General features: G+C 44.1%; 1 protein-coding gene across 1 annotated transcript in view; it reads left to right on the top strand.

Annotated features, from left to right (window-relative positions):
- Positions 1-23,877, top strand: part of LOC146809107 (zinc finger and BTB domain-containing protein 16-like) — a 435,238-nt gene that overhangs the window by 258,679 nt on the left and 152,682 nt on the right. The window lies entirely within an intron of this gene.

Genomic DNA, 23,877 nt, shown 5'->3' on the forward strand with positions numbered 1-23,877 from the left:
ATAACACCTCCAAACACCAAATATTGCTATATTTCACTAGTAAACAGGCAGTCAAAAATATAGTTATTTTGTAGTCACTAGGGTCATTTTTTAAATGTGCTATTACTTACCCGCACCATATCACTAGCAGACCCCCCAGGATATTGTAGCATAGATGTGCAAATTTAGCGGCACAAAAATTGAAATTTTGCGGCACAGGAAAGAGCGGAAAATGAAATCGCTATTAACTGGCCCACTCTGTAAAGAGACACTAATGTGTCTGCGTCTGACTGAAAACACTCTGGTCACTTTGCAACCACTATGTCTAGTCGCATGCAGTTATTTTCCATACATTATTATTTTTTATTTATTAACCCCTTCCGTCCCGAGGCTGCAACACAAACAGAAAATGCCAGAGAAAGACAACATTTCCAACAAAATGTTTCTTTCTTTTTTGGATCCATTTCACAGGGGAAGGAATGAAGGAGAGGAAAGAGAGCTGAGAACCGCTTGCTGAAGTCACGGTTTTCCTTCAGCAAGCTTGTCCGAGGGAAGACATGGGGCTCCACGGACCACTGTGCCATGCGGACACACTCATCCCAACTCTCTACCCCCTACCAGGAAGGAATATTAACAATGCACTGGACCGCAGGAATACGTGTGAAATATTGCGGCCATCGCGCTCCTTAGCCGATTTTGCGTTAATTTTGCGAATCGCGAAATCGCGAAATGCTGGAGGGTCTGACTAGTAACAGCACAATATATTGCCTTGTTGTACATAAACAAGTCATAACACTTCAACAGACTTTCTGTAACTAATATTGTAAACTACTCAGCAAGCTACAACTTAGAACAAAAAACAGCTTATTTGTAATCACATAGGCGAAACCTAATGCATTTACCAAGGCTCGTTACGCATGGAACAACATACAACATGTCATGGAAGGGCCACTTTTTTACCTTTTGATGTAGCTAATCATATAACACAGAACTATGCTGAATTTATCAGTACTCAACACAAATAACATATAACGTGATAAACCGTGAATTGTGTAAAAAAGAATTTAAACACATACAAAATACAGATTCTTTATTCACATTAATAAACAAATCGGAGAAAGTACTCTTAGTACCAGTCAACTATTCTTAACAAGAAACAAAGGTGACCAATCATTATTATTCTTTGCACTGTGAACCTCTTGTTAATAATGTACCTTGGGGGTTCCAAAATTATTTAGTTAATGTGGGGTGATCATTCTGTACAGTAGCCCACCAAACTGTAATGTTGTAATGCAAGACGCTCCCCAAGAATTTTCATCAACGCATTTGAACCTCCTGTGGTTTAAAAGGTTCTCTCAGGACTTTGACTGGCTGGATTCTGTGGAATGATGATACATTTAATGTGGTAAATTATATTATACTGGTAACCTCCTTTCTCTCAATCATTCCCCAATGTGCTCCACTTGTTGGTGTTCTATTACTGTTGCTGTGAGAGGGAAGTGTATCTTTTTTGTGTATGATGTTTTAAAATGAGAATAGAGCACCAGTATGGCCTTAGTAAGAGTGATAAAGGCAGTTGTACTGGCAAAACGCGTCTCTATTTCCTTGTGCCTGGGGAGATCTGATCCATTTAACGGGGACATATTTTGATATTTTAGTGCCAGCGGTGGCACTGTTTACTGTGCACCACCAGCGATTTATATATATATATATATACATATTATCTACTGGCGGTCGCCAGTAGATAGTTATAGTTAGGACCGAGTTCCCATAGGAAATCTGAAAATTCTATTTTGAATAACTTTGGCGCCAGTTGACTTATGTTCGTGAAATTTTCAAAACTAATGGGGCGCTCCGCTCAGCTCCTACCCTGAAAGTCTCGGGGTGATTCGTCAAGTGGGGGCTGAGAAAAAAGGGGGGTCCCAAAACGCGTTTTCCCCATGCATTTTCCCATAGGACCTTTAGTCGAAGGTACAGCCCGAACGGCTGAACAGAATTACTTGAAATTTGGCGAAGAGGTAGTGTTCAGGTCAGGCATGTGCCTTTTGCATATATGGTGTAAATCCGTTCAGTAGTTCCTGAGAAAATCAAAAGTAAAATCATATACATATCTGGGCGGAGCCTAACCACACATCTCATTGTGAGATCTGATTGGCTGTCAGCACTTCATCCAAGAAGTGTTGGCAGCCATCTTGGGACCAATATACATGATAGCACCTCATTAAAAAGCATTGCAGTTAATAGAAGGTTTTAAGACTTTAGTTACATTATAAATCATTTGTTGATGGTACCATACTCATTTTAGGAATTGTGATATGTTCTAAGGTGATTTTACCATGTGAAAAAGCCTTCTGCTGGGATATCATGAATCATCTTTGAGAGAAAACTATTTTCACATGCTTTTCCCACAGAGGTTTGGAAGGTGATCTATAAGCTAAACTGAGAGCATATTTTCTGTAAATTCACATTATCTTTCTCAGTCATGTAAGAATGAAGTCTGACATTCTCAGTAAAACATGTACATCCAACAAGGGCAGAGACTGTCAGTTGATTCCTTTGTGTTCTACTGCAGCTTCCCAGAGTGTTCCAAAGAACAGCTAGAGCGCTAACAGTCTTACTTATGACAAAGGTATGGCACACCTGAAGCCATCTTGATTGGAATTAAGTGGTAACATTTAAAACATTTATTTAAAAAGGAACAAAATGAGAGGGTTCATTTTGCCATAGAATGTATGATTAGTGCTGCAGAAAGAAAAATTAGGGCACATTTTGAGTGACTTCTCAAATCCTCTTCTATTTCATTAAAGAATTCTGACATGCAGACTGAAACATGCACTTTCAATACCAGCAGCAGACTTCCCTGGTGAGCAGTAGCTTTACTACAGTGATCTAATGAGCAACTAGAGTGCTAACATTCTGAATTTATGGCAAATGTGTGACACATCTGAATGCCTTATTCATTGAATCAAAGTAAAAAACTGACAGTATGCCTACTGAGGAGACTGCAGTAAATGAGGAAATTAGGAAACTTCATAACAAGTCTCCCAAGATGGCCACCAGAGACAAAAGAGCCCAAATGTAGCACAAATATCACAGAGATGTAGCCCAAGTATAGCCCAATGACAGAAATCCCAGAGTGTTTTAAAGAACAACTAGAGCGCTAACAGTCTTACTTATGACAAAGGTATGGCACACCTGAAGCCATCTTGATTGGAATAAAGTGGTAACATTTAAAACATTTAATTCGCAAAGGAACAAAATGAGGGGGTTCATTTTGCCATAGAAATTGTGATTAGTGCTGCAGAAAGAAAACTTAGGGCACATTTTGACTTCTCAAATCCTCTTCTATTTCATTAAAAAGTTCTGACATGCAGACTGAAACATGCACTTTGAATACCAGCAGCAGACTTCCCTGGTGAGCAGTAGCTTTGCTACAGTGATCTAATGAGGAACTAGAGTGCTACCATTCAGAATTTATGGCAAATGTGTCACAACTGAATGCCTTCTTGATGGAACCAAAGTAAACAAGCATTGAAAATGCAATAGGTCTCGCCCTCGTTTAAGTTAAAGCAATTCTGTTTGTAATTAGGTGGCTTTTTAGCTTTGCTTTTATTAGTGTTTTTCAAAATTTCATGTACATAACATGCATATATGTATATGTATGCATGCATTTATATTTGTATTTATATAGATATGCAGATTATATATATGTTTATATATGTATGTATATATATATATACACATATATATAAATGCATATGCATATATGTGCATATGTGTGCGTGTAGAGAGAGGTAGAGAGAGGTAGAGAGGTAGAGGTGTAGAGGTGTAGAGGTAGAGATGTAGAGGTAGAGAGGTAGAGGTAGAGGTAGAGAGGTAGAGAGTAGTAGAGAGAGAGGTAGAGAAAGGTAGAGAGTAGAGGATGAGTAATAGAGAATAGAGAGAGAGTAGTAGAGAGTAGAAGAGAGAGTAGCAGAGAGTGAGTAGGAGAGAGTAGTAGAGTGAGTAGTAGAGAGTGAGTAGTAGAGAGTAGTAGAGAGTGAGAAGTAGAGATTAGTAGAGAGTAGTAGAGAGTGAGTAGTAGAGTGAGTAGTAGAGAGTAGTAGAGAGTGAGTAGTAGAGAGTGAGTATTAGAGAGTGAGTAGTAGAGAGTAGTAGAGAGTGAGTAGTGGAGACTGAGTAGCAGAGAGAGAGTAGTAGAGAATGTGTAGTAGAGAATGAGTAGTAGAGTGAGTAGTAGAGAGTAGTAGGGAGAGTAGTAGAGAGTGAGTAATAGAGAGTAGTAGAGAGAGAGTAGTAGAGAGTGAGTAGTAGAGAGTGAGTAGTAGAGAGTGAGTAGTAGAGAGAGTAGTAGAGAGTGAGTAGTAGAGAGTAGTAGAGAGTGAGTAGTAGAGAGTAGTACAGAGTGAGTAGTAGAGAGGGATTAGTAGAGAGTAGTGCATGTACAGAGAGGTAGAGAGGTAGAGGTGTATAGGTAGAGGTGTAGAGGTAGAGAGGTAGAGGTAGAGAGGTAGAGAGTAGTAGAGAGAGAGGTAGAGAGGTAGAGAGTAGAGAGCGAGTAATAGAGAGTAGAGAGTGAGTAGTAGAGAGTAGTAGAGAAAGTATCAGAGAGTGAGTAGTAGAGTGAGTAGTAGAGAGTGAGTAGTAGAGAGAGAGTAGTAGAGAGTAGTAGAGTAGTAGAGCGTGAGTAGTAGAGAGTGAGTAGTAGAGAGTAGTGGAGTAGTAGAGAGTGAGTAGTAGAGAGTAGTAGAGAGGGAGTATTAGAGTGAGTACTAGAGAGTAGTAGAGAGCGAGAAGCAGAGAGCAAGTAGTAGAGAGTGTGTAGTAGAGAGTGAGTAGTAGAGAGTGAGTAGTAGAGAGAGTAGTAGAGAGTGAGAAGTAGAGAGAGTAGTAGAGTAGTAGAGAGTGAGTAGTAGAGTGAGTAGTAGAGAGTAGTTGAGAGCGAGTAGTAGAGAATCAGTAGTGGAGAGTGAGCAGTAGAGAGTAGTAGAGAGTGAGTAGTAGAGAGTGAGTAGTACAGAGTGAGTAGTAGAGAGTAGTACAGAGTGAGTAGTGTAGAGTAGTAGAGTGAGTAGTAGAGAGTGAGTAGTAGAGAGAGAGTAGTAGAGAGTGAGTAGTAGAGTAGTAGAGAGTGAGTGGTAGAGAGTAGGAGAGAGTAGTAGAGTGAGTAGTAGAGAATAGTAGAGAGCGAGTAGTAGAGAGTAGTAGAGTAGTAGAGAGTGAGTAGTTGAGAGTGAGTAGCAGAGAGAGTAGTAGAGAGTGAGTAGTAGAGAGCGAGTAGTAGAGAGTGAGTAGTGGAGAGTGAGTAGTAGAGAGCGAATAGTAGAGAGTGAGTAGTAGAGAGTGAATAGTAGAGAGTGAGTAGTAGAGAGTGAGTAGTAGAGAGTGAGTAGTAGAGAGTGACTAGTAGAGAGTAGTAGAGTGAGTAGTAGAGAGTGAGTAGTAGAGAGTAGTAGAGAGTAGTAGAGAGAGAGTAGTAGAGAGTGAGTAGTAGAGAGAGAGTAGTAGAGTAGTAGAGAGTGAATGCTAGAGAGCAGCAGAGAGTAGTAGAGTGAGAAGTAGAGAGTAGTAGAGAGTGAGTAGTAGAGAGTGAATAGTAGAGAGTGAGTAGTAGAGAGAGAGTAGTAGAGAGTGTAGTAGAGAGTGAGTAGTAGAGAGTAGTAGCGAGTGAGTAGTAGAGAGTAGTAGAGAGTGAGTAGTAGAGTAGTAGAGAGTGAGTGGTAGAGAGTAGTAGAAAGTAGTAGAGTGAGTAGTAGAGAGTGAGTAGTAGAGAGTGAATAGTAGAGAGTAGTAGAGAGTGAGTAGTAGAGAGTAGTAGAGTGTGAGTAGTAGAGAGTGAGTAGTAGAGAGTGAGTAGTAGAGAGTAGTAGCGAGTGAGTAGTAGAGAGTGAGTAGTAGAGTAGTAGAGAGTGAGTAGTTGAGAGTGAGTAGTAGAGAGTGAGTAGTAGAGAGTAGTAGAGTAGTTGAGAGTGAGTAGTAGAGAGTAGTAGAGAGTGAGTAGTAGAGAGTGAGTAGTAGAGAGAGAGTAGTAGAGTAGTAGAGAGTCAGTAGTAGAGTAGTAGCGAGTAGTCAGTCAGTGTCAGTCAATGTCAGTCAATGTCAGTCAGTCAGTGTCAGTCAGTCTGTCAGTGTCAGTCAATCAGTGTCAGTCAGTGTCAGTCAATCAGTGTCAGTCAGTCAGTGTCATTCAGTGTCAATCAGTGTCAGTCAGTGTCAGTCAGTCAGTGTCAGTCAGTCAGTGTCAGCTAGAGCAGCTCTGCTGACCTGGTTCTCTGGCTCTAAAGCAGCTCTGCTGACCTGGTTCTCTCTCTCTAAAGCAGCTCTGCTGACCTGGTTTCTCTGGCTCTACAGCAGGTCTGCTGACCTGGTTCTCTGGCTCTAGAGCAGCTCTGCTGACCTAGTTCTTATGCTACAGAGCAGCTCTGCTGATCTAGTTCTCTGGCTCTACAACAGCTCTGCAGACCTGGTTCTCTGGCTCTAAAGCAGCTCCGTTGACCCAGTTCTATGGCTCTGAAGCAGTTCTGCTGACATGGTTCACTGGCTCTATAGAAGCTCTGCTGACCTGGTTCTCTCCCTCTAAAGCAGCTCTACTGACCTGGTTTCTCTGGCTCTGCAGCAGCTCTGCTGACCTGGTTCTCTGGCTCTAGAGCAGCTCTGTTGACCTGGTTCTTAGGCTCTAAACCAGCTCTACTGACCTGGTTCTCTGGCTCTAAAGCAGCTCTGCTGACCTGGTTCTATGGCTCTAAAGCAGCTCTGCTGATTTGGTTCTCTGGCTCTAGAGTAGCTCTGCTGACCTGGTTCTCTGGCTCTAAAGCAGCTCTGCTAACCTGGTTCTCTGGCTCTAAAGCAGCTCTGCTGGCCTGGTTCTCTGGCTCTAAAGCAGCTCTGCTGACCTGGTTCTCTCCCTCTAAAGCAGCTCTGCTGACCTGGTTTCTCTGGCTCTACAGCAGCTCTGCTGACCTGGTTCTCTGACTCTAGAGCAGCTCTGCTGACCTAGTTCTTAGGCTCTAGAGCAGCTCTGCTGACCTGGGTCTCTGGCTCTACAGCAGCTCTGCTGACCTGGTTTTCTGCACTCACGACGCATGCACCCGACTTCGCGAAAATATATTTAAAAATAATATAAGTTTCTTATCAGTACAAATATATTATTTTGATGAATATCTTACATAATCTCTTGCCTTAATATGTATATTAAAGACACATACATATCATTTTGGAACATAATTTTTTTTTGCGGGAGTCGAGCACCCAGCGCGCCCCAGCACGTATATGATGTCACGCGGGACCCGCAAGGGTGCAAACATCTCGTACCGTAATGCGCATGTGTCGCGAATGCGCGGGAGCAGGAGTCGCAGACTGGTCGCATACCAATCGCGCATATCACGTGATATTAAATGTATATGATGTAACTGAAAAACACGCAGCCGTCGCACACCATACACGGATCCTTCATGACTTTTCTAAAATGGCGGCTAGAATGCGCGCACCCACCGTGATGTGTACACTTTGAGTGCGCGACTGCGAAAAAAATTGGATTTTTTTTTAAAGTAAATGATATAAATATATTAAAATAAAAAATGAAAACAAGAAAATTAATCAATATTTCAGTTTTAATTAAAAAATGTTTTTTTGCAATTTTCAAAAAAATATATAATGTTATTTAATGAATAAAATATTTATAAATAAACAGTTAAAAAACTGTAGAAAATCAGTACAAAAAGAGATATAACTACTATCACACTTAAAAGTTAGCATTTAAAAAACCTTTGAAATTCACTGAAAAAAAACATAGGTTTCAGAGACGTTATAGTTAGAAATTAGCATTTAAAAAACCTTAGAAATTCACAGAAAAAACATAGGTTTCAGGGGTGTTATAGTTAGCTGCCCATTTCACTCGTACAAAACCATAGAAATTCCTCCGTTATAGTTAGTTCTGCTAACTATAACTCACGCGCCCGCAATGCACTGCTGATGATGTCACATATTGCATCATTCATGACATGGTCAGTGACATCACTGATGACATCACTGATGACATCATCCACTTGACAATCCGATACACCACATCATACACTAGTATAACCTTTCATCACTCACTGTAAAATACAGAGTACCATATTTGAAACCATTGACACACCAATACCAGTTACTACATACCCACTCACTGATTCCTAAGTCTACACACACAACTACCCATTCAACAACAGAATCATCTATACATGCAGTCATTAATTAATAGAACACTATCAAATGCACTTATACACATATATAGTCATTGACACATCAGCAGTCATCTTAGTCAGTTATGCAGTCATCCTACTCACTCATGAAAAAAATGTATCGCACTTAAATTTACTCACTTACACAATTATCCAACGACACCTCATTTATTCAAACACATAGTAACTCATCGTTAATATGTTAAAAAAGCACCATTACAATTATACACTCATTCATATATTTACTCTCACAATCACTGACTCTTACACAAACTTATTTATATACACCAACTCTCACATACAATGCCTTTTATTTTTTTACTTTGTTGAAGATGTACAACTAAAACATATATTCGCTCACCAACACACAAATAAATACACTCAGTCACCCAAACAACTGTTTCCACATGCACTCTTAAACCCATACACCTAGTCAATCAACCATTCACACATATATGCATAGAGTTACACACACCCCATCCAACCACACACAAACTCAGTGTCCCATACAAATACTCACCCAACTAATCAATAACTAATATACACACTCATGTAGTTAGTGACCAACTGAGGCAGCATGTTATACAACAACAGAGACAGTGCTGCACACATTCACATAGTTTAGTTACTAATCCATGTATTAAGTGAGACACTTTTAATTACTCACTTAAAAAGACAGTCAGAGAGCTACTAAATCCTCCATCCAGACAGTTATATATCCACTCAATCTTCAATACAGATTGGTATATATATAATACATATTTAAATTTCAAACTAAACCACATTCAGTGGATGATGTCATCAGTGATGTTATCAGTGATGTCATTTGAGATGTCATCAGTGATGTCATCAGTGAAGTCACTGACCATGTCATGAATGATGCAATATGTGACATCATCAGCAGTGCATTGCGGGCGCGTGAGTTATAGTTAGCAGAACTAACTATAACGGAGGAATTTCTATGGTTTTGTATGAGTGAAATGGGCAGCTAACTATAACACCCCTGAATCCTATGGTTTTTTCTGTGAATATATAGTACTTTACCAAGTGGCAGTCTCCACTGGGTACTAATAGTTAGGTCTGCTTTTACAAAGAGAGCTTTTTCGTTTGCTGATAACTTTGGCGCCGTTTGAACTATTCTTAGTGAAACATTCCCCAGAAAGTTCATCCACCTGAGCTCCTTCCTCGAAGATTCTGTGGTGATCTGTCGAGCAGAGGCCAAGGAAAAAGGGGGTTCCCAAAATGCAAAATCCCCATGCATTTTCCATAGACTTTTCTAGACAGTACTACTGCAAAAAAATGCTTAACGAAATAGAAGGGGCAGGGTAGGAATACCCTGCCTCCCTAGGCCCTGCTGGGGGGAAACTAGAGGGATCCCCAAGCCCAAAATAAAAAATAAATTGGTGGGTTTTGCCAGGATCCCTGGGATAGCTGCTACAAAAGATAACAAGAGTCCCGCTATTTTAGTAAAACTACATTTTGGAGATAGAGGCATGAGTAGAGTGCCCCCTCCCCAAGCACATTCTGAGCCCCGGGGGCCCCATGCCCTGGGCAGGGTACATTCATTAAAGGGAGGGGGTGCACAACATGCTCTGTCATGGGCAGAGAAACAGAGAATTGCTCACGCACAACAGAAGTAAAAAGAAAACTGCTCCTGTGGGGTGGAAGCAATGCCGGCTTCTGCCGCACCTGAGATGGATGCAGGCTGGGGAGCCAGCGGGGCTGCGTGGGCCTTGGGGCTGCGAGGACCTTGGGGATCCTCTTGCAGCCCGAATGTTAGAAGTGCTGTGGGGTGCCCCACTATTTTAAACAGTAGCGGGTCCTGACCAAAGTTATTGGGAAAACAAAAAACACTTTTCCTATTGAACAGCTCAGTACCCAGTAGCTACCACCACTGGGTTATATATATATAATGGCCATTTGTTTGCTTCCTGATGCACTTGGTACTTTGCACTTTGCACGTTTGAAAATCAAATGAAGAAAAGATAACTGAAAAATAAAAATGCTAAATGCTAAACAACTTAAACTTGCCTGAAGCTCCTGGCTGATGAGAAGTGCTGCCTTTCTGTGATCTTCTGGGACTTTTGGCTTGTACGGACCGAGGAAAAAACAGGAAATCCTTTTCCATATATATATATATATGTATATATATATATGTATATATATATATATATACATATATATATATATATATATGTATGTATTCACTAAAAAAAACATAGGTTTCAGGCACGTTATAGTTAGAAATTAGCCTTTAAAAAACCATAGAAATTCACTGAAAAAACCATAGGTTTCAGGAACGGTATAGTTAGTTGGACATTTCACATGTCCTATCTCTGTAGGCATAGTTAGAAATTAGCATTTAAAAAACCTTTGAAATTCACTGAAAAAACCATAGGTTTCAGGGGCGTTATAGTTAGCTGGACTTTTCACTCGTACAAAACCATAGAAATTCCGGTGTTATAGTTAGTTCAGCTAACTATAACTCACGCCCCCGCAATGCACTGCTGATGACGTCACATATTACATCATTCATGACATGGTCAGTGACATCACTGATGACATCACTGATGACATCTCAAATGATATCACTGATGACATCATCCAGTGACTGTGTGTTTCCGTAAAGTTTAAATTTGTTTTATATATATGCCAAGCTGTATTGAAGAATGAGTGGGTGTTTAAGTGTCTGTATGGAGGATTTAGTAGGTACATGACTGACTGTTTAAGTGAGTGATTAAATGTGTATTTCTGAATGCATGGGTTAGTGACTAAACTGTGTGAAAGTCTGTATCAGTCAGTCTGTTGTTGTGTAAGCTGCTGCATGGGTTGGTGAGTAGCTGCAGGAGTGTCTATATGGGTTATTGATTGCTTGCCTGAGTATTTGTATGGCTGCCTGAGTGTGTGTGTGGGTGGGAGGTGTGTGACTCTGTGCATAGATGTGTGAGTGGTTGATTCACTGGGTGTATGGGTTCAAGAGTGCATGTGGAAACAGCTGTATGGGTGGGCAAGTGTGTGTATGGGTGTGTTGGTGAGTGAATGGATGTCTCAGTGGTACATGTGCAAGTAAGTACATATGTAAAAGGCAGTATATGTGAGTGATGGTGTATATAAATAACTATATGTGAGAGTCAGTAATTGTGAGAGTGGCTGCATGGATGAGTGTGTATTTGTATCAGTGATTCTATAAGAGAGTAATTATGTGTTAGTATCTGTATGAATAAGTGAGGTGGTGTCTGTATAACTGTATAGGTGAGTAAATGAAAGTATGATTGATTCTTTGCCTGACTGACTAGGTGTGTGAGTAACTCTGGATATGTGGCAGTGCGTGAGTGTCTGTATAGGTAGATGAGTGCATATGATAGTGTTGTATTGATGAGTGACTGCATGTATGAGAGACTGTATGGGTGAATGAGTGGATGCGTGTGTAGACCTAGGAATCAGTCAACGTGTATTTAGTAACTGGTATTGATGCGTCTATTTTTTCGAAAATGGTAGTCTGTATTTTAGAGTGGGTGTATCAAAGGTTATATTCAGGTGTGAGGACGTGCATCAGATTTTCACGTGGATGATGTCATCAGTGATGTCATCAGTGATGTCACTGACCGTCATGAATGATGTAATATGTGAAGTCATCAGCAGTGCATTGCGGGGACACGAGTAATAGTTAGCTGAATTAACTATAACACCGGAATTTCTATGGTTTTGTACGAGTGAAATATCCATCTAACTATAACGTTACGGAAACCTATGGTTTTTTCAGTGAATTTCTATGGTTTTTTAAATGCTAATTTCTAACTATAACATGCCTGAAACCTATGGTTTTTTTTAGTGAATTTCTATGGTTTTTTAAATGCTAATTTCTAACTATAATGTGCCTGAAACCTGTGGTTTTTTCAGTGAACTTCAAAGGTAACTCAATCCTATGTTTATTTTTTTTTCTATACATATATATATGTATTAAAAAAAAGTGTGAATAATTTTTAGTTAGGAAAATTATATTCATTCTTTTTATTTTTTTAATATTATACAGAAGTCGCGCACCCTTCGCGCATCCTACACGATGGATGTGCGCATTCCGGTAGCCATTTTGAAAAGTCGTGCTGGGGTCGCGACTTTGGCATAATTTGTATGAAATATCTTTAAATTAATTATAAATAAAAAATTTCCTTAAAGTGTTTGTCTAAATTTATTAATAAAATTATTTTTAAAGTATTATTTTCAATATAATTTCGACGAAAGTTAAGTTACAAAATGCGCAGTGTAGCCGCTTAATGTGCGCAACATCTCCCCACGCGTATTTCCGGGGTCGTGATGTGATCGCGCTGAGATCGTGCCAAAGTTGAGACTTCGGCGTAAATTTAAAGTTGAAAAAATTACTATAGAAAGTTTGAATATGATATTAGACTGAACAGTTTTGCTAATATACTTATTAAAAGTTTATAGAAATTTTTATTTATAGTGTATAATGATATATATGATTTTGCGGGTGCGCGAAGGGTGCGTGCACCCTACGCAACTTCATGTCAGCAAAAGAAAAAAGGAATTTGATTAGTTGAAATCAATTTCATTGTGAAAGAGGGAGGATCCATCCTTCTGATTTTTCCCTTACTTTTTGTCCTTGATAGAGAGAAGACCTGTTTCCTGCTTCTCTTTATATTGATATACCTTTTTTTGTGTGTTTGTTTATTTTTAATACAACTATGGTTTCTAGTTTTGCTGAAGTTGAGGAAGAACAGATGGTGCAGCAGAAGAAGAAAAGAAAGGAAAGCATCATTTGGTCCTTTTTTAGTGTACAAAAGGACCTGCGATGGATGCCGATTCTGCCTCCCGTAATCTAGAGCGATACCAAAGGGGAACAGTCCGGCCCGAATTGCCAAGCCATGTTTTCCCTGGACCGGAAACAAGCATCCTGGGACCGGTTTCGGGTTCATAACCCTCATCAGCCAGGCTACCTTGAATCCAGTGGCAAAGTGAGCAAGGGACCCACGTCTGGGCATACCCTGCCAACTTAGGGCGAACAAAGCGATACCAAAGGGGATGATGGACGGAGCGTTTGAGCAAATCAAACACTCACCCCCAGTCAACTGATCTGGGTTTAATCCATCATCATTCTTTAGCTCACCCCACCACCCAGTTCAGACATGGCCATATGCAAATCAGTGTGACCCTGTGCCTCATGGGAACAGTCCAGCCCGAACTGCCAAGCCATGTCTTCCCTGGACCGGAAACAAGCATCCTGGGACCGGTTTTGGGTTCATAACCCTCATCAGCCAGGCTTTCGCATCCCCCTTCCGTAACCTAGAACGGTACAGTACGGTCAAACTGCGGTGGGACACACACTCGTTGACCTCTCATGGCACTGCTCCACACTGCGGGGAGGACGCTTTCCATTAGCTGTGGTTTCTGATGACGTGTCGCGCCGGCCCCATCCAACAACAGAACTCCTCTAGATCGAAACTGACTCTTCCACTCTCTCACCGGAAGTGAAACCAGACCACGCGGACACTTTCACAATACAAAAGCCGGAAATGCACTTTTCGGTAAAAAAACACATTCCTTCCTCCTAATCAAATAATATACTCACTGAAGAACAGGGGCCAGCTTCGATCAGTAAACAGCTGTTACAATGAATTTTTTACTTCGCAATACCATTACAACACATGCCTTACCAGGCATGCGTTGTACACATTACTACTCATTTTTTTAGAACGCATGGTCATTTACCACGCATGCCTTTAGAACGAATTTCGTTGTATGAATGAATGAATGAATTGAGTTTTATAGAGCGCACGTAGCTGCCCTGAGGCGTCCAAGCGCTAAGATTACCAACTGAGGCTTAGGTTGCTTGAGGGAAGGATATCTAACCCAACTACTAATTGATGAACAGAAGCGTTTTCAGCTGTTTGCGGAAGGAACTGAGGTCGGGGTTGGACCTTAGATGCTGGGGAAGAGCATTCCACAGCTTGGCCACATTAAAGGAAAAGGAGCGGCCTCCCGATCTTGATTTCTTTATTTTCGGCACAATGGCCAGATTGGCAGAGGTTGAGCGCAGCTGTCTGGCAGGATGATAAGGTGTAATAAGGGGGAGATTAATTGCTGGGCCTGAAGACCAGAAGGCCTGATGTGCAATGCAAAGTGATTTGAAATTAACTCTTTCCCTAACGGGAAGCCAGTGCAGTCTCCTTAGGCCGGACTTTACTGATGATCTGCGGGGGATTTGTAGAAGAGTTCGTGCGGCGCAATTCTGTATCAACTGCAGTTTGCGTAGAGTGAAGTCAGGAGCTCCCAGATATAAAGAATTCCCGAAATCCAACCATGATTGGATCAGGCCCAGAACCACGGTCTTTCTTGCTTCGAAGGGGAGTAAAGGTATGTATGGTAAATGACCATGCGTTCTAAAATAATGTAGACGATCCACGCTGTTGTAAGAAAACATCGGCTGTCCTGTTTCCTCACAACAACATGCACCACCCCGCAGAGATGACGTGAAGCAGGAACCACGAGGAGTGACAGGTAAGGGGGATTGGGCATGGGGTGGGGGTTACTTTTCTAGGGTTTAGGCTAGTGCAGTGGTGTTTGGGTAGTGTAGGGGGTCGTGGTGGGGGTAGTGTTTTAGGGTTTATGGTAGTGCAGTGGTGTTTTGGTAGTGTAGAGGGTCTTGCTGGGGTAGATTTAGGGTTTAGGGTAGTGTAGTGGTGTTTTGGTAGTGTAGGGGGTCGTGCTGGGGGTAGATTTAGGATTTAGGGTAGTGCAGTGATGTTTGTGTAGTGTAGGGGTCATGCTGGGGGTAGTGTTTTAGGGTTTAGGGTAGTGCAGTGGTGTTTGGGTAGCATAGGGGGTCATGCTGGGGATAGTATTTTAGGGTTTAGGTTAGTGCAGTGGTGTTTGTGTAGTGTAGGGGGTCGTGCTGGGGGTAGTGTTTTAGGGTTTAGGGTAGTGCAGTGGTGTTTGGGTAGCATAGGGGGTCATGCTGGGGGTAGTGTTTTAGGGTTTAGGGTTTAGGGTAGTGTAGTGGTGTTTGGGTAGTGTAGGGGGTGATGCTGGGGGAAGTGTTTAATGGTTTTGGGTGGTGCAGTGGTGTTTGGGTAGGGCAGCGGGTCGTGCTGGGGGAAGATTTAGGGTTTAGGGTAGTGCAGTGGTGTTTGTGTAGTGTAGGGGGTAGTGCTGGGGGTAGTGTTTTAGGGTTTAGGGTAGTGCGGTGGTGTTTGTGTAGTATAATGGGTCATGTTTTAGGGTAGTGCAGTGGTATTTGGTAGTGTAGGGGGTCGTTCTGGGGTAGATTTAGGGTTTAGGGTAGTGCAGTGGTGTTTGTGTAGTGTAGGGGGTTGTGCTGGGGTAGTGTTTTAGGGTTTAGGGTAGCGCAGTGGTGTTTGTGTAGTGTAGGGGGGTCGTGCTGGGGTAGTGTTTTAAGTTTTAGGGCAGCGCAGTAGTGTTTGGGTAGTGTAGGCGGTCGTGCTGGGGCTAGTGTTTTAGGGTTTAGGGTAGTGCAGTGGTGTTTGGGTAGGGCAGGGGGTCGTGCTGGTGGTAGCGTTTTAGGGTTAAGGGTAGTGCAGTGGTGTTTGGGTAGTGTAGGGGGTCGTGCTGGGGGTAGTGTTTTAGGGTTTAGGGTAGTGCAGTGGTGTTTGGGTAGTGTAGGGGTCGTGCTGGGGTAGTGTTTTAGGGTAGCGCAGTGGTGTTTGTGTAGTGTAGGGGGTTGTGTGGGGTGGTGTTTTAGGGTTTAGGGTAGCGCAGTGGTGTTTGTGTAGTGTAGGGGGTCGTGCTGGGGGTAGTGTTTTAAGGTTTAGGGTAGCCCAGTGGTGTTTGGGTAGTGTAGGGGGTCGTGCTGGGGTAGTGTTTTAGGGATTAGGGTAGCGCAGTGGTGTTTGGGTAGCGTAGGGGGTCGTGCTGCGGTAGTGTTTTAGGGTTTAGGGTAGTGTAGTGGTGTGTGTGTAGTGTAGGGGGTAGTGCTGGGGAAGTGTTTTAGGGTTTAGGGTAGTGCGGTGGTGTTTTTGTAGTGTAGGGGGTCGTGTTTTAGGGTTTAGGGTAGTGCAGTGGTGTTTGGGTAGTGTAGGGGGTCATGCTGGGGGTAGTGTTTTAGGGTTTAGGGTAGCGCAGTGGTGTTTGTGTAGTGTAGGGGGTCATGCGGGGGGTAGTGTTTTAGGGTTTAGGGTAGCGCAGTGGTGTTTGTGTAGTGTAGGGGGTCGTGCTGGGGGAAGTGTTTTAAGGTTTAGGGTAGCCCAGTGGTGTTTGGGTAGCATAGGGGGTTGTGCTGGGGGTAGTGTTTTAGGGTTTATGATAGCGCAGTGGTGTTTGGGTTGCGTAGGGGTCATGCTGGGGTAGTGTTTTACGGTTTAGGGTAGCGCAGTGGTGTTTAGGTAGCGTAGGGGGTCGTGCTGGGGGTAGTGTTTTGGTTAGTGTAGGGGGTCGCTCTGGGAGTAGTGTTTTAGGGTTTAGGGTAGCGCAGTGATGTTTGTGTAGTGTAGGGGGTCGTGCTGGGGGTAGTGTTTTCAGTTTTAGGACAGCGCAGTGGTGTTTGGGTTGTGTAGGGGGTCGTGCTGGGGCTAGTGTTTTAGGGTTTAGGGTAGTGCAGTGGTGTTTGGGTAGTGCAGGGGGTCGTGCTGGGGGTAGTATTATAGGGTTAAGGGTAGTGCAGTGGTGTTTGGGTAGTGTAGGGGGTCGTGCTGGGGGTAGATTTAGGGTTTAGGGTAGTGCAGTGGTGTTTGTGTAGTGTAGGGGGTAGTGCTGGGGGTAGTGTTTTAGGGTTTAGGGTAGTGCAGTGGTATTTGGGTAGTGTAGGGGGATGTGCTGGGGTTAGTGTTTTAGGGTTTAGGGTAGTGTAGTGGTGTTTGTGTAGTGTAGGGGGTGATGCTGGGGGAAGTGTTTAATGGTTTTGGGTGGTGCAGTGGTGTTTGGGTAGGGCAGCGGGTTGTGCTGGGGGTAGTGTTTTAGGGTTTAGGGTAGTGCAGTGGTGTTTGGGTAGTGTAGGGGGTCATGCTGGGGGAAGATTTAGGGTTTAGGGTAGTGCGGTGGTGTTTGTGTAGTGTAGGGGGCCGTGTTTTAGGGTAGTGCAATGGTATTTGGTAGTGTAGGGGGTCATCCTGGGGGTAGGTTTAGGGTTTAGGGTAGTGCAGTGGTGTTTGTGTAGTGTAGGGGTCATGCTGGGGGTAGTGTTTTAAGGTTTAGGGTAGCGCAGTGGTGTTTGGGTAGTGTAGGGGGTCGTGCTGGGGCTAGTGTTTTAGGGTTTAGGGTAGCGCAGTGGTGTTTGGGTAGTGCAGGGGGTCGTGCTGGGGGTAGTGTTTTAGGGTTTAGGGTAGTGCAGTGGTGTTTGGGTAGTGTAGGGGGCCGTGCTGGGGGAAGTGTTTTAAGGTTTAGGGTAGCCCAGTGGTGTTTGGGTAGCATAGGGGGTTGTGCTGGGGGTAGTGTTTTAGGGTTTATGGTAGCGCAGTGGTGTTTGGGTTGCGTAGGGGTCATGCTGGGGTAGTGTTTTACGGTTTAGGGTAGCGCAGTGGTGTTTAGGTAGCGTAGGGGGTCATGCTGGGGGTAGTGTTTTGGTTAGTGTAGGGAGTCGCGCTGGGGGTAGTGTTTTAGGGTTTAGGGTAGCGCAGTGATGTTTGTGTAGTGTAGGGGTCGTGCTGGGGGTAGTGTTTTAAGTTTTAGGACAGCGCAGTGGTGTTTGGGTTGTGTAGGGGGTCGTGCTGGGGCTAGTGTTTTAGGGTTTAGGGTAGTGCAGTGGTGTTTGGGTAGTGCAGGGGGTCGTGCTGGGGGTAGTATTATACGGTTTAGGGTAGTGCAGTGGTGTTTGTGTAGTGTAGGGGGTCGTGCTGGGGGTAGTGTTTTAGGGTTTAGGGTAGTGCAGTGGTATTTGGGTAGTGTAGGGGGATGTGCTGGGGTTAGTGTTTTAGGGTTTAGGGTAGTGTAGTGGTGTTTGGGTAGTGTAGGGGGTGATGCTGGGGGAAGTGTTTAATGGTTTTGGGTGGTGCAGTGGTGTTTGGGTAGGGCAGCGGGTCGTGCTGGGGGCAGTGTTTTAGGGTTTAGGGTATTGCAGTGGTGTTTGGGTAGTGTAGGGGGTCATGCTGGGGGAAGATTTAGGGTTTAGGGTAGTGCAGTGGTGTTTGTGTAGTGTAGGGGGTAGTGCTGGGGGTAGTGTTTTAGGGTTTAGGGTAGTGCGGTGGTGTTTGTGTAGTGTAGGGGGCCGTGTTTTAGGGTAGTGCAGTGGTATTTGGTAGTGTAGGGGGTCATACTGGGGGTAGTGTTTTAAGTTTTAGGGCAGCGCAGTGGTGTTTGGGTAGTGTAGGGGGTCGTGCTGGGGGTAGTGTTTTAAGTTTTAGGGCAGCACAGTGGTGTTTGGGTAGTGTAGGGGGTCGTGCTGGGGCTAGTGTTTTAGGGTTTAGGGTAGTGCAGTGGTGTTTAGGTAGGGCAGGGGGTCGTGGTGGTGGTAGTGTTTTAGGGTTAAGGGTAGTGCAGTGGTGTTTGGGTAGTGTAGGGGGTCGTGCTGGGGGTAGTGTTTTACGGTTTAGGGTAGTGCAGTGGTGTTTGTGTAGTGTAGAGGGTAGTGCTGGAGGTAGTGTTTTAGGGTTTAGGGTAGTGCGGTGGTGTTTGTGTAGTGTAGGGGGTCGTGTTTTAGGGTTTAGGGTAGTGCAGTGGTGTTTGGGTAGTGTAGGGGGTCGTGCTGGGGGTAGTGTTTTAGGGTTTAGGGTAGCGCAGTGATGTTTGTGTAGTGTAGGGGGTCGTGCTGGGGGTAGTGTTTTAAGTTTTAGGACAGCGCAGTGGTGTTTGGGTTGTGTAGGGGGTCGTGCTGGGGCTAGTGTTTTAGGGTTTAGGGTAGTGCAGTGGTGTTTGGGTAGTGCAGGGGGTCGTGCTGGGGGTAGTGTTTTAGGGTTTAGGGTAGCGCAGTGGTGTTTGTGTAGTGTAGGGGGTCGTGCGGGGGGGTGTTTTAGGGTTTAGGGTAGCGCAGTGGTGTTTGTGTAGTGTAGGGGGTCGTGCTGGGGGTAGTGTTTTAAGGTTTAGGGTAGCCCAGTGGTGTTTGGGTAGTCTAGGGGGTCGTGCTGGGGGTACTGTTTTAGGGATTAGGGTAGCGCAGTGGTGTTTGGGTAGCGTAAGGGGTCGTGCTGGGGTAGTGTTTTAGGGTTTAGTGTAGTGCAGTGGTGTTTGTGCAGTGTAGGGGGTAGTCCTGGGGGTAAAGTTTTAGGGTTTAGGTTAGTGCAGTGGTGTTTGTGTAGTGTAGGGGGTCGTGTTTTAGGGTTTAGGGTAGTGCAGTGGTGTTTGGGTAGTGTAGGGGATCGTGCTGGGGGTAGTGTTTTAGGGTTTAGGGTAGCGCAGTGGTGTTTGTGTAGTGTAGGGGGTCTTGCGGGGGTAGTGTTTTAGGGTTTAGGGTAGTGCAGTGGTGTTTGTGTAGTGTTGGGGGTCGTGCCGGGGGTAGTGTTTTAGGGTTTAGGGTAGCACAGTGGTGTTTGGGTAGCATAGGGGTCGTGCTGGGGTAGTGTTTTAGGGTTTAGGGTAGCACAGTGGTGTTTGCGTAGTGTAGGGGGTCGTGCTGGGGGTAGTGTTTTAGGGTTTAGGGTAGCGCAGTGGTGTTTGGTTAGTGTAGGGGTTTGTACTGGGGTAGTGTTTTAGGGTTTAGGGTAGTGCAGTGGTGTTTGGGTAGTGTAGGGGATGTACAGGGGGTAGATGTAGGGTTTAGGGTAGTGCAGTGGTGTTTGTGTAGTGTAGGGGGTAGTGCTGGGGGTAGTGTTTTAGGGTTTAGGGTAGTGCGGTGGTGTTTGTGTAATGTAGGGGGTCGTGTTTTAGGGTAGTGCAGTGGTATTTGGTAGTGTAGGGGGTCGTCCTGGGGGTAGATTTAGGGTTTAGGGTAGTGCAGTGGTGTTTGTGTAGTGTAGGGGGTCATGCTGGGGGTAGTGTTTTAGGGTTTAGGGTAGCACAGTGATGTTTGTGTAGTGTAGGGGGTCGTGCTGGGGGTAGTGTTTTAGGGTTTAGGGTAGCGCAGTGGTGTTTGGGTAGTGCAGGGGGTCGTGCTGGGGGTAGTGTTTTAGGGTTTAGGGTAGTACAGTGGTGTTTGGGTAGTGTAGGGGTCATGCTGGGGGTAGATTTAGGGTTTAGGGTAGTGCAGTGGTGTTTGTGTAGTGTAGGGGGTAGTGCTGGGCGTAGTGTTTTAGGGTTTAGGGTAGTGCAGTGGTGTTTGTGTAGTGTAGGGGGTCGTGTTTTAGGGTTAAGGGTAGTGCAGTGGTGTTTGAGTAGTGTAGGGGGTCGTGCTGGGGGTAGTGTTTTAGGGTTAGGGTAGCGCAGTGGTGTTTGTGTAGTCTAGGGGTTGTGCTGGGGGTAGTGTTTTAGGGTTTAGCATAGCGCAGTGGTGTTTGTATAGTGTAGGGGGTCGTGCTGGGGGTAGTGTTTTAGGGCCCGATTCACAGAACTAACTTAAGACAAAATCCTAAACTTACTACCATTTACGTATTCACAGAAGGCACTTACTCATTTTGGTATTCACAGAAGACACTTACTCACTTCGGTATTCACAGAAGTTAGGAGTCCTAACTTTAGGACTCCTAAATGCCTTCTGTGAATACCGAAAGTCTTAAAATTAGGATTTTTCTCAGTTTAGGAGTCCTAAAGTTAGGACTCCTAACTTAACTACTACTAAACTGAGAAAAATCCTAATTTAAAGGCTTTCGGTATTCACAGAAGGCATTTAGGAGTCCTAAAGTTAGGAGTCCTAACTTTGCTACTACTAAATTGAGAAAATCCTAATTTTAAGGCTTTCGGTATTCACAGAAGGCATTTAGGAGTCCTAAAGTTAGGAGTCCTAACTTTACTACTACTAAATTGAGAAAAATCCCAATTTTAAGACTTTCGGTATTCACAGAAGGCATTTAGGAGTCCTAAAGTTAGGAGTCCTAACTATACTACTACTAAACTGAGAAAAATCCTAATTTTAAGACTTTCGGTATTCACAGAAGGCATTTAGGAGTCCTAAAGTTAGGACTCCTAACTTCTGTGAATACCGAAAAGAGTAAGTGCCTTCTGTGAATACCAAAATGAGTAAGTGCCTTCTGTGAATACCAAAATGGTAGTAAGTTTAGGATTTTGTCTTAAGTTAGTTCTGTGAATCGGGCCCACAAGGTTTAGGGTAGCCCAGTGGTGTTTGGGTAGTGTAGGGGGTCGTGCTGGGGGTAGTGTTTTAGGGTTTAGGGTTGCACAGTAGCGTTTGGCTAGCGTAGGGGGTCATGCTGGGGGTAGTGTTTTAGGGTTTAGGGTAGCGCAGTGGTGTTTGGGTAGCGTAGGGGGTCGTGCTGAGAGTAGTGTTTTAGGGCCCAATTCACAGAACTAACTCAAACTACTGAACGGATTTACACCATTTAAAAAAAAGGACGGTTTCTGAGCCAAGGGCTACCTTTTTGCCAAATTTGGTGTAATTCTGTTCAGCAGTTCGAGCTGTAGCCGTGTCTAAAGTTTCCTATAGAAAATAACATGGAAAAAACACGATTTGGGCCCCCCCTTTTTCCTCAGCCCCTGCTTTCAGGATAGGAGCTGACCGGAGCGGGCCATAAGTTTTGAATATTTTACGAAGATTCGTCAACCGGGGCCAAAGTTATTGGAAACTAGGTCCTAACTATAACTATCTACTGGTGACCGCCAGTAGATTATATATATATATATATATATATATATATATATATATATATATATATATATATATATATTTATATTTATATATATATATATATATATATATATATATATATATATATATATATATATATATATATTCACTGGAAAAACCACAGGTTTCAGTTACGTTAAAGTTAGAAATTAGCATTTAAAAAGCCTTTGAAATTCACTTAAAAAACGATAGGTTTAAGGCACGTTATAGTTAGGAATTAGTATTTAAAAAACGTTAGAAATTCACTGAAAAAAACCATAGGTTTTAGGGGTGTTATAGTTAGCTGGACATTTCACTCGTACAAAGCCATTGAAATTCCTCCGATATAGTCTGTTGTACTAACTACATCTCGCGCACCAGCAATTCACTGCTGATGATGTCACATATTACATCATTCATGACATGGTCAGTGACATCACTGATGAAATCTCAAATGACATCACTGATGACATCATCCACGTGACAATCTGATACACCTCATCATACACTAGTATAACCTTTCATCACTCACTGTAAAATACAGAGTGCCATATTTGAAACCATTGACACACCAATACAAGTTTCTAAACACCCACTCAGGGATTCCTAGATCCAGTGCTTAATTTGTGCCGGTGCTTTCCGGTGCTTAGCACCGGCACCTAATTATCAGGGCCGGGTCTACACACTCAGCAGGTGCACGTAATTATTTATACATGACATGTAAGTAACTTACTTGCTTCGGCAGCTTTGCTAATGCTACGGTAACGCGGGACACTGCTAAAACTCAAGTGTTAACAACTGTCTGCAGACTGTATGATCGATGCACTGACTTAATTCACTATTTTGCTTTTGCGGCTGGATTGTTGATGCGGAGCCGCGGGACACTGTTGGGCAGCGCAGCCAGGCTTTTTGGTTCTCTTCTCGGGCCTCGGGGGTTGGGGGCATGGGGCGGGGGCTGTATGCGGCAGCGGGCGCACTGCGCAGACGTACTCAAATTGTGCTTTGATTGCGCACGCCACGCATTGCCACGCCCCAGCATAGCGCTGCCGCCCCCACCTATTCTTCGTGTTGGTAACGGTTCAACACACTTCTTCGCCGTTCACGAACTTCACACTCAAATACTGAGTGACTCGGCCGGACGACGTTGTGAGCCAGTTAGCCAGGGTCTGGCAACAGCGGCTGCACCAGGTGAGACTTGAGACTGAGTGAGAAGACGGGGCCGAGGCCCCCGGCCCCGGCCTCCTAGTAGGCCTAAGCCCTGCGAAGAGACAGTTAATAAAGGTGCGCAGCAGCCGGCAGTGCCAATAGTCCACCTAAAGTTAGGGAATCTCAGATGAGAATGTATTCCACTCTAGCCTAGTCCTATAATTCTTGCGATTATAAGATTACAAAAATGTACCCCTGTTAAGAAATGCTCGTTCTCTCCAATTAAATATGTGACGGCTAGGAGCTGGCTTCACCGCCCCTTCTCAACAATGCCAAGCCTTCTGCGAATCACTAGCGTGGCCATCAAAAGTAAAGTTTCTTTGCTGTCTCGTTAATTTAAGAAGAAAAAAAACGCCTGTTCCTACTAAATCAGAAATTATGGCAGTATTGGGGGTCTGGGAGGCCTGCCCACTGAGCCCTCACCGCTGCCAGAGGCCGCGCTCCAGATGGTGTCCAGGGGCAGAGTCACATGAGGTGGGCGGGGGAACAGCCCCTCGTGAGAGGCTATAGCGTGCACGCTTCTATTGTATCCCTCTGAATGGGCTGGATGGGCAACAGTGTGGGAAGCTATGGGGGACCCGGCCCCAGGTTACAACGCAGCGACATGATTAAGAATCCACAGACGAGGCAGAGTCCAGGTAAAGATCTAAGAAACAATATAAGCAAACAATTTGAACTGATTACAAACGTATTCCAGTCGAAGCAGGCGCGCAGGTGCACGCGGGGGTGAATGTCGGTGCAACACCTGCCAATTTGCATAGAGAGAGACTGAGACAGAGTCCGACTCCTAGACTACTCCTCACGAGTGCCACGGGCGGCCACCCACGTCCCACTCACTCAAGTTAGTGATTCCCCGCC

The sequence above is a fragment of the Triturus cristatus genome, chromosome 7 (genome assembly GCF_964204655.1).
Source record: "Triturus cristatus chromosome 7, aTriCri1.1, whole genome shotgun sequence".
Taxonomy (NCBI): domain Eukaryota; kingdom Metazoa; phylum Chordata; class Amphibia; order Caudata; family Salamandridae; genus Triturus; species Triturus cristatus.